Here is a 15,720-nt window from a genome sequence, read left to right as displayed (position 1 = left end):
AGGGCGAGGCTCTGTCATCATCTGCTGAAAACTATTCTCCTTTTGAGAAACAGCTCTTGGCCTGCTACTGGGCTTTGGTAGAGCATGAACACCTGACTATGGATCACCAAGTTACTAGGCGATGGTGTCATCTGCCCCACCATGAACTGGGTGTCACCTGACCCACCAAGCCATAAATTTGGGCATGTACTCTGTCATCAAATGGAAGTCATATAAGTGTGATCAGCTCCGAGCAGGCTCTAAAAGCACAGGTTTCATGAGAAGGGCCCAAATGCCCATGGTCCAGGTGCTTGCGGCACTGCCTTCTCTTTCCCAGCTTGCACCTGTGGTCTCGTGGGATGTTCCCTGCATCTGTTCACAGAGGAAGAGAGCACTTGGGCCTAGTTTGCAGGCGGTTCTACACAACATGCAGGCACCACCTGAAGTGGGCAGCGGCAGCACTGCAGCCCCTCTCTGGGACATCCCAGGACAGTGAAGGGAAATCTCCTCAGTAGGCAGAATTTCAGGCATGCACCTGGTTGTCCACTTTGCTTGGAAAGAGAAATGGCCAAACATACAGTTATATACTGATTCATGGACTGTGGCCAATGGTTTGGCTAGATACTCAGAGACTTTGAGGGAACATGATTGAAAAATTGGTGATAAAGAAGTTTGGACACTGTTAGAAGTTTGTGAATAATTAGAAAAAAATCTTCATATTCAAAATAAACATAATTGTTCAAAAAAAGAAAGAAATTTAGGAAAGATGTATGGGAACAGACCTCTCTGAATGGGCAAAAGACATGAAGATATTGGTGTCCCATGTAAACGCTCACCAGAAGGTGGCCTTAACACAGGAGGACTTCAATAATTAAGTGGGTCAGATGAACCACTCCATGGATGCCAGTCAGCCTCTCAGCCCAGCCACCCCTGGCCTAGTGCCGTGGGCTCCTGAATAAAGAGGCCATGCTGGCAGGGAGGGAGGATCTGTGTGGACTCAGGAGCATGGACTTCCATTCACTGAGGCTGACCCGGCTGTAACAACTGCTGTGTGCTCAGTCTGCCAGCAGAAGAGACCAACAATGAACCCTCGACATGGCACCGTCTTCTGGGGTGATCAGCCAGCTACCTTGCGACAGGTTGATTATATTGGGCCACTTCCATCATGGAAGGTACAGCATTTTGCACTTACTGTAATAGATAATCACTCTGTACACAGATTTGCATTCCTTATACACAATGCTTCTGTTGAAGTTACCACCCACAGACTTGAAGAATGCTTTATCCACCATCATGGTGTTACACACAGAATTGCTTCCGATCAAGGAACATACTTCACAGCAAAAGAAGTGTGGCAGTGGGCCCGTGATCATGGAATCCACTGGTCTTACGTTATCCACCTTCCTGAAGCAGCTGGCTCAACAGAACAGTAGAAAGGCCTTTCAATGATTTTATTGAACTGAAAGTTAGATGCCAACCCCCAACTTTGGACTTCTTATGCCTCTCAATAAATGGGCAACACAGAGAGTTACAGTGCTAGCTGGGATGACTGACCCAGACTAGAGGGGAGATTGGACTACTATTCCATGGTGCAGGCAGGGAGGAGTATGTCTAGAACACAGGAGTCTCCTTGGGGTGTCATAGAGATTCTCATGCCCTCTGATTAACATCAACAAAAACCCAGAAAATCCAATCTGGCCTACTAATGGTCCAGTCACTTCAGAAGTGAAAGTTTGGGTCACCCCACCAGGTAAGAATAATGACCAGCTGAGGTGCTTGCTGAAGGTGAGGGGAATACAGAGTGGGTAGTAGAAGGTCGTTAGGAATACAAACCACAATCATGTGACCAGTTACAGAAATGATGGTGTAATTGTCATGAGTCTTATCTTTGTATTTTGTTATGAATTCATTTGTATGTATAAATATATATATTAAGCAAATATTGTGTTTTCTTTCATTATTTTCTTATCATGTAACATATGTTGCATCAAATGTATATCAGTATTTAAATATTAGTTTCACATCATAGTTCTGGTTAAGTTGGGAAATCAGGAAAGGAGTAACATCATTGAAGCACCTTATGTGTGCTCTGCTGGGGGGCGGGGTCAACACATTTTTGGTTGTACCCAGAATAGTTGTTATGTTAAACAGAACTGCAATCTAATTATTGTCTTTATTTGGACATTAAGTGTGGTTTAAGGGCATGTGTTTGGGTGCCCAGCTGACAAGTGGTGAAACTTTGATGGTTGATTTTATATGTCAGTTTGGACTAAGGGATGCCCAGATCACTGGTAATGCATTATTTCTGGCTGTGTCTGTGAAGGCATTTCTGGAAGAGATTAGTATTTGAATCAGCAGATTGAGTAAAGAAGATGGCTCTCACCCACAGTAGAGGGCCCAAACAGAACAGAAATGTGGAGGAAGAGCAAATCTGGTCTCTTTGCTTGAGCTGGGACATCATCTCCTCCTGCCCTTGGACATGGTGCTCCTGGTTCTCAGGAGTTCAACTCGGACTGAATTGTACCACCAACCTTCCTGGCTCTCCAGTGTGCAGAAAGTAGATTGTGGCTTCCATAATCACATCATATATACCCCATCGGTTCTGTTTCTGTGGAGAACCCCAACGAATACACTAGGAAAAGTCTACTGACCCATCTTCTCATGAACATTCTGACCTACCCTTGAGCCAAACGGTGTTGTAGAGGAGAATAATGAGGAGAATAATGATGGCTAATTTGTATTGGGAGCTTACAATATGTCCAGCACTATATTAAGGTTTTCACTTGTATACTTTTATCCACAAATCCCCACATTCCTGTGAAATTGTTACAATTTTTAATGAGAAGACTGGGGCTCAGAGAGGTCACATAGCTTACTCAAGGTCACAGAGCTAAGAAATAGTAGAATGGCACTTAAGTCCACATAGTCTGATCCAAAGCCTTGGCTTTTGATCACCACAAAACTGTGTCCCCAGCTTCAAGGGTCTGTGGGTGCTCGCTCTGGGTAGATGGGATCATGTGTTCTATTTCATTAGTATCAGACCTGTCCTAGGACCAAACACCTCTGGGGCTGACTCCCCACATCTAAGTGCACAGGAGTAAACCACCTGGGAGTGCTCAGACATTGCTGTGGTTCCCCACCTGGCTCTGCTGGCAACCACCTCGTGGGCTCTTTTTGCTGCTCTTTCAAAATAGAGATGGCGTACCCTGGAGATTCTGGTTAAGTTGGTCTGGGGTGACTTGCCAACGTCAATAGTTTTTAAAAGCTAGGTATTCTAATGAGAGCCACTGCGGACCTGGGCTACCACAAATAAGTGGACTAAGACTTTAATTTCATTGAAGAGGAGCCTAAGAACCCACTCGTCGGAGTGCAGACAGTTCTCTAGAGGAGAGAGAGCGCACCAGGGCCATCTCTCCGTCTCCAGCCACATTCACAACCAGGTGTCACTCCAGCTGAGAGCCCGCCCTGCTGCCTGGAGGAGGGAGCAGATGCTGCAGGGGCAGCGGAGGGCCTTCAGCCCGTGGCGGGTCCCTGGCGCACCCACGGCCTGGCCGACGCCCAGCAGGCAGGTGTAATCAGAATTTCCCAGGGAATATTCAGAGCAGATCCCTTAGCAAGCACGGCTTCTAAATTTGTCCTCGAGGATGATTAATCTGGTTAAGCAAATTCCTAGAGCATAATTAAGATGCTCTAATCAAGGAAAGAGGTTGTTATGCAGCAGCCTTGGGCACTGATTTGGTGGCAGAAGCTCGTGACCAAAAGGCCTCAATAACCTCGTGGAAGCAGTGAAGGTGACAGAGCGGGCTGAGCCAGGCAGGGGAGCAGGCCGCTGGGAGGCCACGGACGCCAAGGAGAGACGTCTGGGAAGGCGGAGGGGTCAACAGATGGAACACTGGGGAGGGTGAGGGCAATGCACCTTCAGATTTGGGGTTCAGGTCATTGATGGCTTTGGGAACAGCAGCAATGTGTGGGGAGGTGTTGGTCTCTCAGAAGAAGTAGTTCATCAGAGATAAGAGTTAGTTACTTGGAAATCGGTGGGTGTGTCCAAAACTGGCAAACTGTGCCTCGGGGTCCCTCTGGGAGTGTTAATGAAAGGAAGCTGGGGGCAGGGCTGACTCTCCCGCAGGTGCCCTGCAGGCAGACAGTGGTAGCTCACAACACATCTCTGGACCCTGGAGACTGATGGTGATACATCCAAGTCCGAGTGTCACAACGTCATTGGTCTTGTCCCCATCTGGGCTGGGCCCTGGGTCACTGCTGCCTTGCATGTGAGGGACACGCTGTCCTTCCCACTGGTCCAGGTTTCAAATTGCAATGACAGGTAGGTTATCCCTTCTCCTCTCCCCTCCTTGGCACAGAATAGTGTGGATAGGGAGGACGGGGCTCCCCTGGCCCCACCCCCATCCCAGAAGAGGCTTGGGTGGGAGAGGGCTGGGTAGGGAGAAGGCAGAGTGGGGTCATTTATTTCTAACCTCCTCCTTGTCTCTGGTTCAGTCTGAGCCCACCACGGACCCTGTCCATGGTGCTGTGTCACTCTGAGGGGGATAACACAGCATCTGGCTCGTCCTCTCCTTCAAAGCAGCTACCTCAGGTCAGGCCCAAGTCACTGATGAAAATGCACAGCTCTCAGTGGGAGCTCTAATTTCCCTCTTAGCCTGCATGTGGCCCATTAAATGAAGCACTCTTTACACCCAGCTTCTTAACACAGAAACAGCTCAGGGAGCTGCGTGGCCAGAATAGGAAAGGTGGTCTGGAGTTCATCCTGGTCCCTTCCTTGGTTCTGGGGACTGGGGCCCAATCACCCTTAAAGCTCAGCTGGTGCGGAGGGTCCCTGTGGTATAGACAAGGGGGAGGGAAATGGGGCCACTACAGATGCAGAGAATGGCATCAACACAAGTGCCTCTGCCATGTACTCAATGACTTAGCTCCCTGCTGGTGCATTTCCTGCCCTCCCAAGACACTGGGCCTGTTTCTTGAATTCAGGGTCCAGGTTAAGTAGAGGGAAGTGGAGTCAAGTGTATGAGGCCCATGGCCACAGGCTAGAGATGAGTTTTCTAGGAATTCCAAGTAGATACTCGGCTGGAAGGGAAGGAGTGCTTCACCCTGGAGAAAAGCCACGGCTCTCTGGATGGGGCCTCAGCACAGGGATTCAGTGCACACCTCCAAAGTGAAATGAGCAGGAAGAGCAGCCAGTGAGCATCTCTCTAAGGTTCCTTGCCATCCACAGCCCCTGAATTAGTTGTCTCTGTTCTCCCGTTCAAGGGTCCCTTTGAGTAGCTCACACAGTCCTGGTTCCTATTCAAATGTTTCCTAAGGATTGTTTACTAATATTGAAGACAGATTCCAATTCCCTAAAGAGGGCAGCCACGGAGCATTGTCAACAGCATTAATGCTCTACAAACACAAGATATGATTAACTAAAATATTTAAATACAAAAGCTGTGTTTTGGTACAGAGTACAGATGAAAATGCTCTGTTGCTTTTAACTTCTGAGAACTAGTGAGAGGTATCAAAACTATTAAATTACCACAAACATTTTCTCTAGGAAAAATCTGTCTGGGTGCCATGTACTCATCCCATTTTTTTTCTAAATTGGCGGAGTGTTTAACTCTGATTCCCAGCCCCCCCTGCCCCTGCCAGTGGGACAGCTAGCCTCTTGAAGTATGTATGCTTCTCTCTCTGTTCCTGACAGACTGAAAGTGTGCTGTCGTCACTGGACCGACAGGGAGGGCTGATGGCAGGCGGACATGCGGCCCGATCAGCAGATTACAGCTCTGCCCACCTTTTAGGCTGACAGCCCAGCTCGTCCCAAGGTCAGAGCAAAACACACAAACATACGGTCCCTCCTCAGGGGGCTCTGACATTCTGGGATGGAGCTGCCTGAAAAACACTGAATTATAACCCCTTACTCTCCGGGTCAGACACACAGAACGGGGAGGCTTAGAGCATTCAGAAAAAAATTACGACTTCTCCCCCACCATATATTTCAAAATAATATAGTAAGATGTAAAACAAGTCAAGACTGTTTTAGTGCCATCAAAAAATACATGTCCAGAAACAAATTAAGTAAATAAGTAAGTAATAAATACATGTCTGTCCTGTCCCATGTGGCTCAGTTGATTGGAGCATCATCCCACAAACTGAAGGTCGCAGGGCACGTGCTTGGGCTGAGGGTTTGGTCCTGGTGGGGAGATTGCAGGAAGCAACAGATTGATGTTTCTCTCCTTCCTTTTCCCCCTCCCCCTCTCTCTAAAATCAACAATCATGTCCTCTGGTGAGGATTTAACACATACATACATACATGCATGCATGTCCTATGCCAGATACCTTCCATTTGCGGTCCTGGTCCACTCTCCACCATTCTGTGTCCTGCTCTGTGTTCTGGGAGGCTCAGTGAAATAACTGTTTCAACAAGTTCTTCAGTTCTTGGATTTCAGTTGGGTTTGGCTGGTGGGGAGCAGAGCAGGAGATGAGAGGAGGAAGAAGAGTGAAGCGGATGGCACCGTGGGCTGACCGTGGCTACCATCCGCCTTTTCCACTCAGCTCCGATTGTCTCCATGTTCAAGCTCTCATTCCAGGACCTAGACCTTTTGGGCCTCAGAGGGAGGTGGGGGTTACAAGGCCCATTATTATTAGCCTTGCTCTGTCTTTTGTGGTTTCCCTCCGCGTTTGTAAATAGTTCTCTTACTAAACACAAATTTGCTCAGTTTGACTATGTCCTCTATTTCCTGCTGGGACCTTGTTAATACAATATTATATGTCACATTATTTTTGTAAGTATTTTGGGGCACCCAGATTTGCTGATGTCTTAAAAATATCCTGAGTTTTCTCCCCAGAATAACTGAGTGCCTCAAGAGAGGCCTTTTGTAATGAAAACAAGTCTTGAATCTCCCAGGCAAGGGTATGTCCCCCACATCAGACATCAGGGCAGCTGTACTGCAGATGACCATGGGCAGCCGACGTAGAAGAAAGAGCAGGATGCCAGCATTCAAAGGCAAAAGAACCAATACTTTTGTACAAAAATTCAGAGTGATTATAATTTCTAGTTTAGTAATCCTGAGGATTATAAATAATTAGGAAAATCCAATTAAATAAAAATGATTGGGATTTCAGCATTGCCATCAGAAACATTACAAAGGAGTAGGACTACATTATCAAATTGTGTAAGGCTCGTGTCTACTTGGACACTCATCCATGCCTTTTCTCTCTCTGCACCATGGTTTTTCTGCTTCCTACAGAAATGACACAGAGGCCAGTCCCCTCTCTGCAGAGAACATCGTCCGGGCCTGCAGTGTGCCTGCTGATTCCCCGGGTCGCAGACGGAGTTCAGGCGATTGGTTGAGGGCAGAAATGAGGCCTCTCCTCCTGTTATCTCCCACACAAAGTTCAAGCCTTCGTTCACAGTATTTGCTGACTGGATAGATAAATGAATGTGTGGGAGAGTGAAGCTCTGTCACTTCTCAAGATAGATTCGTGCTTCTTGGGTGTTTTTTTCCAGGTCTAAAGCATGTTGTGTTACTTTCAAACGAGTGTCAGCACAGCGGTCTGTTCGAAAGTCCTTTCCCCCAAACGCTGCAGGGGTTCAGTCAGTGGGACCAGGCCCCGCCCCCACCCCTCTCAGTGGCATCGGGACTTTCTGGCGATTACATGTCTGGATATAAGAGAATCTGGTGATTCTAGAACCAAGCAAGAGCACCTGTGTAAGTGGGCAGCTGTCTCCCACAGAGAACTTTCTATTTTAATTTGCATGCAGTGGTTACTAATCTTTTTTTGCATATGGGCCAATTCAGGAAAAGGAAACGTTTGTCAATGATTTGTCTTTTCCATCCGAAAAATTTTTTAAAGTTTCATTTTTTTCTTCCTCTGAATCCCAAAGGAAGAACATTGTATTTTTTCACTTAGTTTATTAAGCAGAAGAATGCCAATAAGAAAACTAACATTTTCATAAATTGTGTCTTTTTGAAGATACTTGAGAAGTACATACATGGAGGAGACCATCTAATGTTTTGTTTAACGCACAGACTTTGTTGTCTATACTGATTTAGGTTTACAGAGAAACTAAGGAGAAAGTACAGAGTCCCCTGAACCCCTCATCCTTTCACTTCCGTGTCTTGCATCAGTGTGGCACCTTTGTTACACCTGGTGAACCAACATTGACACATTATTTTTATTAAAGTTGATAGTTTACATAAAAGTTCACTTAAAACAATTTTTGTATCCTCACCCAAGGACTTGTTGTTTAATTGCCTTTAGAGAGAGAGAGGGAAAGAGAGAGAGAGAGAGATTGAGTGGTTGCCTTCGCATGCATGCCCTGATCAGGAATTTAGCCCACAACCTGGGTCTGTGCCCTGACCATCGTTTGGTTGACAAGACAATGCTCCAGCCCACTGAGCCACACCAGCCAGGGCAAGAGTCCATTTTTTGCCATGTTCATTCTATGGGCTTTGACAAATGCACCATGCCAGGAATCCAACATTACAGTATCATACAGAACAATTGCACAGCTCTAAAGATTCTGTTCTTCACCTATTTATCCCTTCTCTAACCACTGATCCTTTCATTGTCTATGGTTTTGACTTTTCTAGAATGTCATTTAGTTGAAATCATACAGTATGTAGCCTTTTAAACAGGTTATTTTCACTTTGCATTATGCATTTAAAGTCTCTCCATGTCTTTTCTTTAAAAAAAAAGATTTTATTTATTTATTTATTTTTAGAGAGGGGAAGGGAGGGAGAAAAAGGGAGAGAAACATTAATGTGTGGTTGCCTCTTGTGTACCCCCTACCAGGGATCTGGCCCACAACCCAGGCATGTGGCCAAGACTGGGAATTGAACCAGTGACCCTTTCGTGTGCAAGCCACACCAGCCAGGGCTCTCCATGTCTTTTAGTAACTTGGTCACCCATTTCTTTCCTCTGTGTAACATTCCATTGTATGGAGGTACCAAGGTTTGTTTATCCATTCACCTATTGTAGGGCATCTTGGTTGATTCCATGTTAGAGTATTCATTTATTCATTCATTGATTCATTCTTTAGCTTCTATTAACTTTCGGGTGTAGGTTCTTGTATGGGTATGAAGTTTTCAACTCACTTGGATAAATACCTAAGGGGACAATGTTGGATCATATGGTGAGTGTATGTTTAGTTTTATAAGAAACTGCCAAACCATTCCAAAATGGCTGTACCATTCTCATTACACATTCTCTTCAGCACTTAGTATGTCAGTATTTAGGACTGTAGCCATTCTAATAGGAATATAGTTGTATCTCATTGTTGTGGTAATTTGGAAATCCCTAATGACATATGATGTGAGCATCATTTCATATGCTTATTTGTCATCTTTATATCCTCTTTTGTGAAGTGTCTATTCAGATGCTTTGCCTACTTCTTAATTGCGTTGTTTTCTTATTGAATTTTAATACAGATATGTGTTTCCAAATATTTTCTCCCAGCCTGTGTCTTGCTTTTTTGTTGTATTAAAGCTTTCTAGTTTTTAAACCGCTATATTTGTATGTAGAATTTTAGAGTTTAACAATTTGTTCAAATGTATTATGTCATTGCATACACAAAATGCCCTCTGGAAGTCGATGTGATAGTGCTCACAATTAGAGATAAAGAAACAAAGAGGTGAGGTGACCTGGTTTCTGTCACAGGGGGTGGGATGGAGGAAAAGGCTCTGCCCCAATCAATGGGATGTTCGGTTGCCGTTGTCGTGTGCTGACGCTGCGCAGGCTGGTGCTACAGGACAGAATGGCTCCCCCTCCTCCCAACTTGGCTCTCTGACTCCTGGGGATGTGTCTTTTCTGCTTGTGCCAGGCCGAACATTTAAACAGAAGAGGACCCTTGTTTCCAGAGATCCTACATCTGGCAGGCCTCCCCTCACATCCCTCAGTCAAAGGAATCCTCTCCACTAGTGCTCAGCCCCCACCTCGGGAAGCCTGTGGTTGGGCCCCATGGGGAGCAGCTGCTTTGAGACAAGAGATTTCAAAAGATGTTTTTTTAGAGTTCAAGGCAATTGTCTTGAAAACTCCCTCTCCTGCTTTGGCAAAAACATAAACAAAAACACCCAAAAACAAACAGCAACAAACAATACCCAAACCAAAAAATGGAAACCCTGTCTCTTTTGTGAACTGACATATTGCATTTTGGCTCAATTGTCAACATGTTTGAGGGGCTTCTGATCACTAACATACTCTGTAGTCTCAGCCTCTCAGGCTGAGGGTACCACACAGAGGGGCTCATTGGCACCAGCTGCGTGAATTCAGGGTCTCGCTGGTGTAGTAAAAGGATCAGGGTGAGAACGCTGCGCTATGGATAATCCCAGTGACATCCAGGGACAGGGGACCACATGCCAGCTTCTACCCACCTGATGTCTCTGAGCGTCACATCTTTATGGAGCTTAAAGATGTAAAGTCCCCTTTCTTCTTGCTGAATCAAATTAAATAAAGGCAGTATTAACAATAAAAATAATTTATTGGAGTCGTTAGTGCTGAGGGTGACATCAGTAGGAATTTGGCAGTGTCCCTGAGGGTAACTTGAGAGGAATAATCGAGACTTGAGAATGCTTATTTTCCTTCAGGAAGCAGAATTGCCTGGTTCTGGTTATACCAGTTGTTAGTGGCTTCCCTGGCCGCAAAACTCTCACGGTGATTCCAGTGGAGTTGTTTACTGAAGTAGGAAGATCTGACTCTTTGATAACACATTTCACTTGCAAAAAACCTTTAATGACACTCAAAGGCCTTCTAATAAGAGAGAAATTTCCTCCAAACTAAGAGAGAGGTTACCTGGGAACAGTGGCCTTCCTCTGTAAGAATATTCATGCTCATTGGGCTAATGGTTTTTGTCCAGTAATACATTTAAATTGCTTTTCATTTCATAGTTATGCTTCACTATCAAATTTGGGGTGCTGCTTCTCTTCCTGAGCAGAGCTAGCAATTTCCTCCAGTGTGCGATGACAGCGTTGTCCTTTTGAAGTCACTTGAAATAGACCCGGTCTCAGCCATCTCGGGAGAATATTCTCTGGCTGATCATCACAGCCAAGTGGAAAGTTTGAACGAACTCAGGCTGGCTGGTAGTTCTCTCTCTCCCCGGCTCCCTGGCAGCCTCGTCTCGGGGCGATGGTGTGTCTATTGATGTGGGAAGGAGCCAGCCAGTCAGCCTCTGATGGTACATGAGGGACAGGTCCCCAGCTCAGGTGTAAGACATGCAAGGAGGTTGAGAGGTGACTCTCTTCAAATGGCTTATAAACTGAGTCACACTTATCTGGTATGAGTAGCAAAAACTAGTAAATACATACATACATACATAAATAAGGAGGCTCTATAGAAATGGGCATAATTAGGTTTCTACAACCTCGAAGCGGAGACTGCTCAGTGAACCTGGCAGCTAGCTCGTGAGCAGTTGGGGAATGAAACATTCTTTCTAAAACTGGAAAAGGTGGATCAGGCTGTTCAGTAGATTTGAAGCACATATAATTTTATTTCAGTATCTTGGGTAATAAGTCCAACACCAGTGTTACAGAACACTAGCTTAATTTTTTGAAAGCAGAGGTAAAGAAGGTAGAGAAGTTCCTGTTTCTAGCTTTTATTTTGTATCCTAGGGACGCAAGTCATTGTTTCCATGAAATTGGAGCACCCTTCTGCCTGATTTCAAACTGAGAACTCTGTGTGTATGTGGTACGTTTCGAAGGTTTGAGCAAAAATGAGTTTAATTAAGTTAATGTTTTATCCTTAATATATAAAATTGACTAGGAAGAAAATAAAAGGGGCCAAGAAGTGTGAACTGCATTGCTCATCTGTAGCAGTTTAATCTCAACAACCTCAGTGGGCCGTGTCTTGGAGGATTGCGATGGAACCGCGCTCCTCAGCAGGGGGAGCTGAACCCCAGGGAAAAACTGGTTTCTGGTTCCGTGACTGGGGTGTCTTCCAAGACCCACCGTGCTGTGCAACCTTGCCACATGGTTGGTTCTCTCGTCTTTGATCGTGGGTGAAGGCGGGCTCTTCCCCAGGAAATGCTGTTCATCAGCTAATTTATGACTCAGTTCGTCTTGCCACCACCAATTACTGATGCTGCTCTCTGCAGTAGGCTCCAAAGCTGGGACAGATTCTATCTAAAATAGATCTCTGGCTGAGGAGCAGGTGGTATTGGTGGCAGGCTAGAATGTCACGCAAAGGCAACTTGGAAAAGTGCACACCCAGGCCAGAAAACCATTTGTTTTTTAAAAGAAGGCATATGGAATATTGGATGTGTGGGTAGGAGTGAGAGAGGAGCCCCAAAAAAGTAATTCGCATGGATAAATGCCCACGCATAGAAGAAAAATCTTGGGCCGATTCCAGTGTGAACGGTGTCCGAGGGAGGACTGTGCCACGTTTACCAACCAGTCCCTGCGCATTCCTGCCAGACTTCCAGGTCCCATACCAGGTGGGCTTGCGGAGGGTTTGGAACCTTCCCTGCTGCTTCTGCCACAGTCCTTGGCACACAGTAGGTTCTCGGGAAATGTTGCTCCATCCGTGACCCACTCATGGGAAGACTGACCTTTGGGAAGTGCGGGGAGATGAGTGAAGCCTTTTGTTAACACACATCTCATTGGCGGTCTTTGGGGGCCGCAAACAGATACTCAATGAACTTCAGATTTAACTGTTCAATTTTCTAAAACTTTTCTAATATCTTCCATAAATTTCAGTGCATGCCTGAGAAAATCAGCTTGCTTCTTAAAGCAGATGATTTTGGAGTTAAAGAAGGTTGCTAACTACTGATCCCTAAAAAGGTTTTTATGTTTCTGTTTTCTGGGGTTGTCAAATGATCTTTAATTATTTTCCTTTGTAGTTCTTAACTAGCGGGTCATTCCCCTGCACCACTGCTGACGTCATCTATGATGTCATGAGGGTGGCAGGCATCACATTGCAGCCCAAACTGGGCCATCCCCAGGGTCTCTTTAATGGTTCCAGAGAGTTCTATAGCTAAAGATCGGTGCTACATCTGTTGGGCAAGGTTGACAATCTCATTAAAAGTGAAATTTCCACTGTGCTTAATAGTTTCTTTTGTTTTTGCTTCTTTCTGTTTCGTGGTTGTTGAGGACTTTGACAATCAGGGCAGAGGCAGAAGGCACTACACTATTCAGGCCTGTTGGTTCTGGTCAGTTTCTCTGTGTTTCTCAGGCCTTTCCTCACTGGTTGCTTTGGTGATGTCATCACAAACTTCTCTGGGAGACAGAGCCAGGGGGGCAATCTTGGGGGCCACGGCAGACTTGGCACCAACTTCTCTGCCCATGCACCTCAGGTGTACGATTTTGATCTCATTGGGGTTGAACTTGAGTGGCACATTGGAGGCGGCTTGTGTGGGATGAACCTGGATTTGGGACAACTGAGGAAAGGTACACCTTTTCCTCCTCCGAGCCAAAAGCCAAAGGTGAAAAGTGAGTTTTGATTTGGCCATACTGAGGTGAATGTTTAAAAAGCAGACCCTGGCCAGAAAAAGCTAAAGGAATATATCACCACCAAATGAAATGTTAAAGGGTCTTCTTTAAGAAGATCAAAAATATGAACAATAAATGGCAACAAATACATATCAACAATTGAATTTTTAAAAATATATAAACAAACAAGTAGAACTAGAAGCAGAATCATAGATACAGAGAATGTTCTGATGGTTGCCAGATGGGAGGGGAGTAGCGGATGGGCGAGAAAGGCGCAGGGATTAAGAAGTACAAATTGGTTGTTACAGAACAGTCATGGGGATGTAAACTACAGGGTAGGGAATAGAGCAGCCGGAGAACATATATGCATGACCCATGGCCATGGACAATGGTGTGAGGATTGCCTGAGGGCATGGGGTTGGGGGGAAATGGGTGGGCTGGGTGGAGGGGGCAAGGAAGGAAAAACTGAGACAACTGTTAATAGCATAATCAATAAAATATAATTTAAAAGAGTAGATGCAACAGCCTTCAGTACTCCCAAAGGGGAAGTAATCCTTCAGAGTCCTAGATAAGAATAGGTATTTCCTGTGGTAAAGCCTTTTTAAAGGCTGAAGATTAGCAAAGGAAGACTCAGGTGCCCAATTTAGACCCAAATTGAAGTGGCAGCAGCACACATCAAAAATGAGAATCCTTTCTAGCAGCTGCTTTTTACTCTGGGAATTCTCCTGGAGCAAAGGATTTGCTGAATCATTTGCCCTGCCATAGAGAACCTTATTCTCAGTGGGGAAAAAATAAAGCACAAAGAGAAAGCTTTTTTAGGGATTCAGAAGGGGGTGTACCATCGTTGAAGAAAAATACCAAGATTGAAAAAATTAAATTTCAGCAATATGCATGAATCAGGACTAAGGTGAGGAAAGAAAGGTGCAGTAAATTGAGGAAAATAAAGTCAGGGAATCACCAATCTGGTTACCACAATCACCCAGTGCCGAGCGCTCAAACCACACTGCTAGACCTTAGGATTTCAGGTATTCCTAGGCCATTCCCACATTGTGCTGCCTGTGTGATACCAGCCCTGGAATCAACCAGCCGAGGGCTGCATAGAGGAAATGCACACGGGTTCACCACGGCATCTCGTTTTGTCAGTCTCAGGCATCTGTGGCCTTGTCTTAGCAGCACCGCTTTTTTTTTTTTCTTGTGCCAAGATCTCTTGTATGAAAAAGAATTTTTAAATAAAACTCTTTAAAAGTACAATGGGAACACATACTCATTTCTTCTTACAGTATTCTAAATGCCAATGATCAAATTTCACATGAGTTTGTATTTAACTCCTGAGAGCCTTTGATTTCCTTGCCCAACCTCATCTGTATTGCATCTCAGTGCAGAATCAACCTCTCACCCCTGTAAGGTTGTCCAGTGGCTGCTTTCTCAGTACCCAATTGTAGGCACTCAAAGCAGACTTGCTGAACGAGTGGGTGCTTAGAGGAGCCAGACACAGGCAGTTTAATAGACATGGGGTAGCAGAACTTCTCTGGAGCCACGGCAAGGGAGGTGAAATACTTTCACGTGCTTTGAAATAGAGAAGTGGAATAAGGCACACTGTTTTTAAGCAATTCTATTCTAACAATAGTTTTGATTTTGATTGACATACAGTACTGGTTTAATGCAGGTGAGGCTAGCTAGCATCAGTGTGTTAAATACTTCTATTCACAAAACAGGGTTAGATTTTCAAGGACTCGTGCAGAATATTGTTCTTACAATTTTAATATACTGATATAAATCCCCAAGTCAATATTTACTATGGGAGAAGTGAACATTTCAAATTATTTTATGAAACGTCTGAACTTCTCCAGTACTTATCTGAAGGATTGTATGTTTACTTTGGAGAAAACTTTTACAAATTACTATCAGTACTGACTTCCTATTAAATATATCCCAGTAAATGTTTCAAATTAGATGACAACTCAGTGCCTATTTTTGTACTTATCTCGTATTATACTTCTATTGTTTGTATACTTTTTCAATGCTTACTTCTTTTGCTTGCCATTTTTTAAATGTTCAAATACAGTTGTCTCCATTTTCCCACCACCATTTTCCCCCACCCCACCTCCCACCCTCAGTCCTACCCCCGTTTGGCTTTGTCCATGGGTCCTTTATACATGTTCCTTGATGACCCTTTCCCTTCTTTACATGTTTATTTCTGGAAAATAAGAATTTTATCTAATTTGCTTTTCAGAAGCACCACAGATACAGTGTCCAATAGAAAAGGTTAGGAAAAAATAATCATTCTACTTGAATATATTTCTTGGAAATATTTTCATGCTGGCTTTAA

At 44.7% G+C, this 15,720-nt stretch overlaps 1 pseudogene; it reads right to left on the bottom strand.

Moving 5' to 3' along the window:
• Positions 1-12,805: 12,805 nt before the first annotated feature.
• Positions 12,806-13,411, bottom strand: LOC123827425 (annotated as a pseudogene).
• Positions 13,412-15,720: the final 2,309 nt, after the last annotated feature.

Source organism: Phyllostomus hastatus, unplaced genomic scaffold (genome assembly GCF_019186645.2).
Source record: "Phyllostomus hastatus isolate PE091 unplaced genomic scaffold, TTU_PhHast_1.1 phas_contig_86, whole genome shotgun sequence".
In the NCBI taxonomy this organism is placed as follows: Eukaryota; Metazoa; Chordata; class Mammalia; order Chiroptera; family Phyllostomidae; genus Phyllostomus; species Phyllostomus hastatus.
This window is presented reverse-complemented; position numbering and strand designations above follow the sequence as displayed.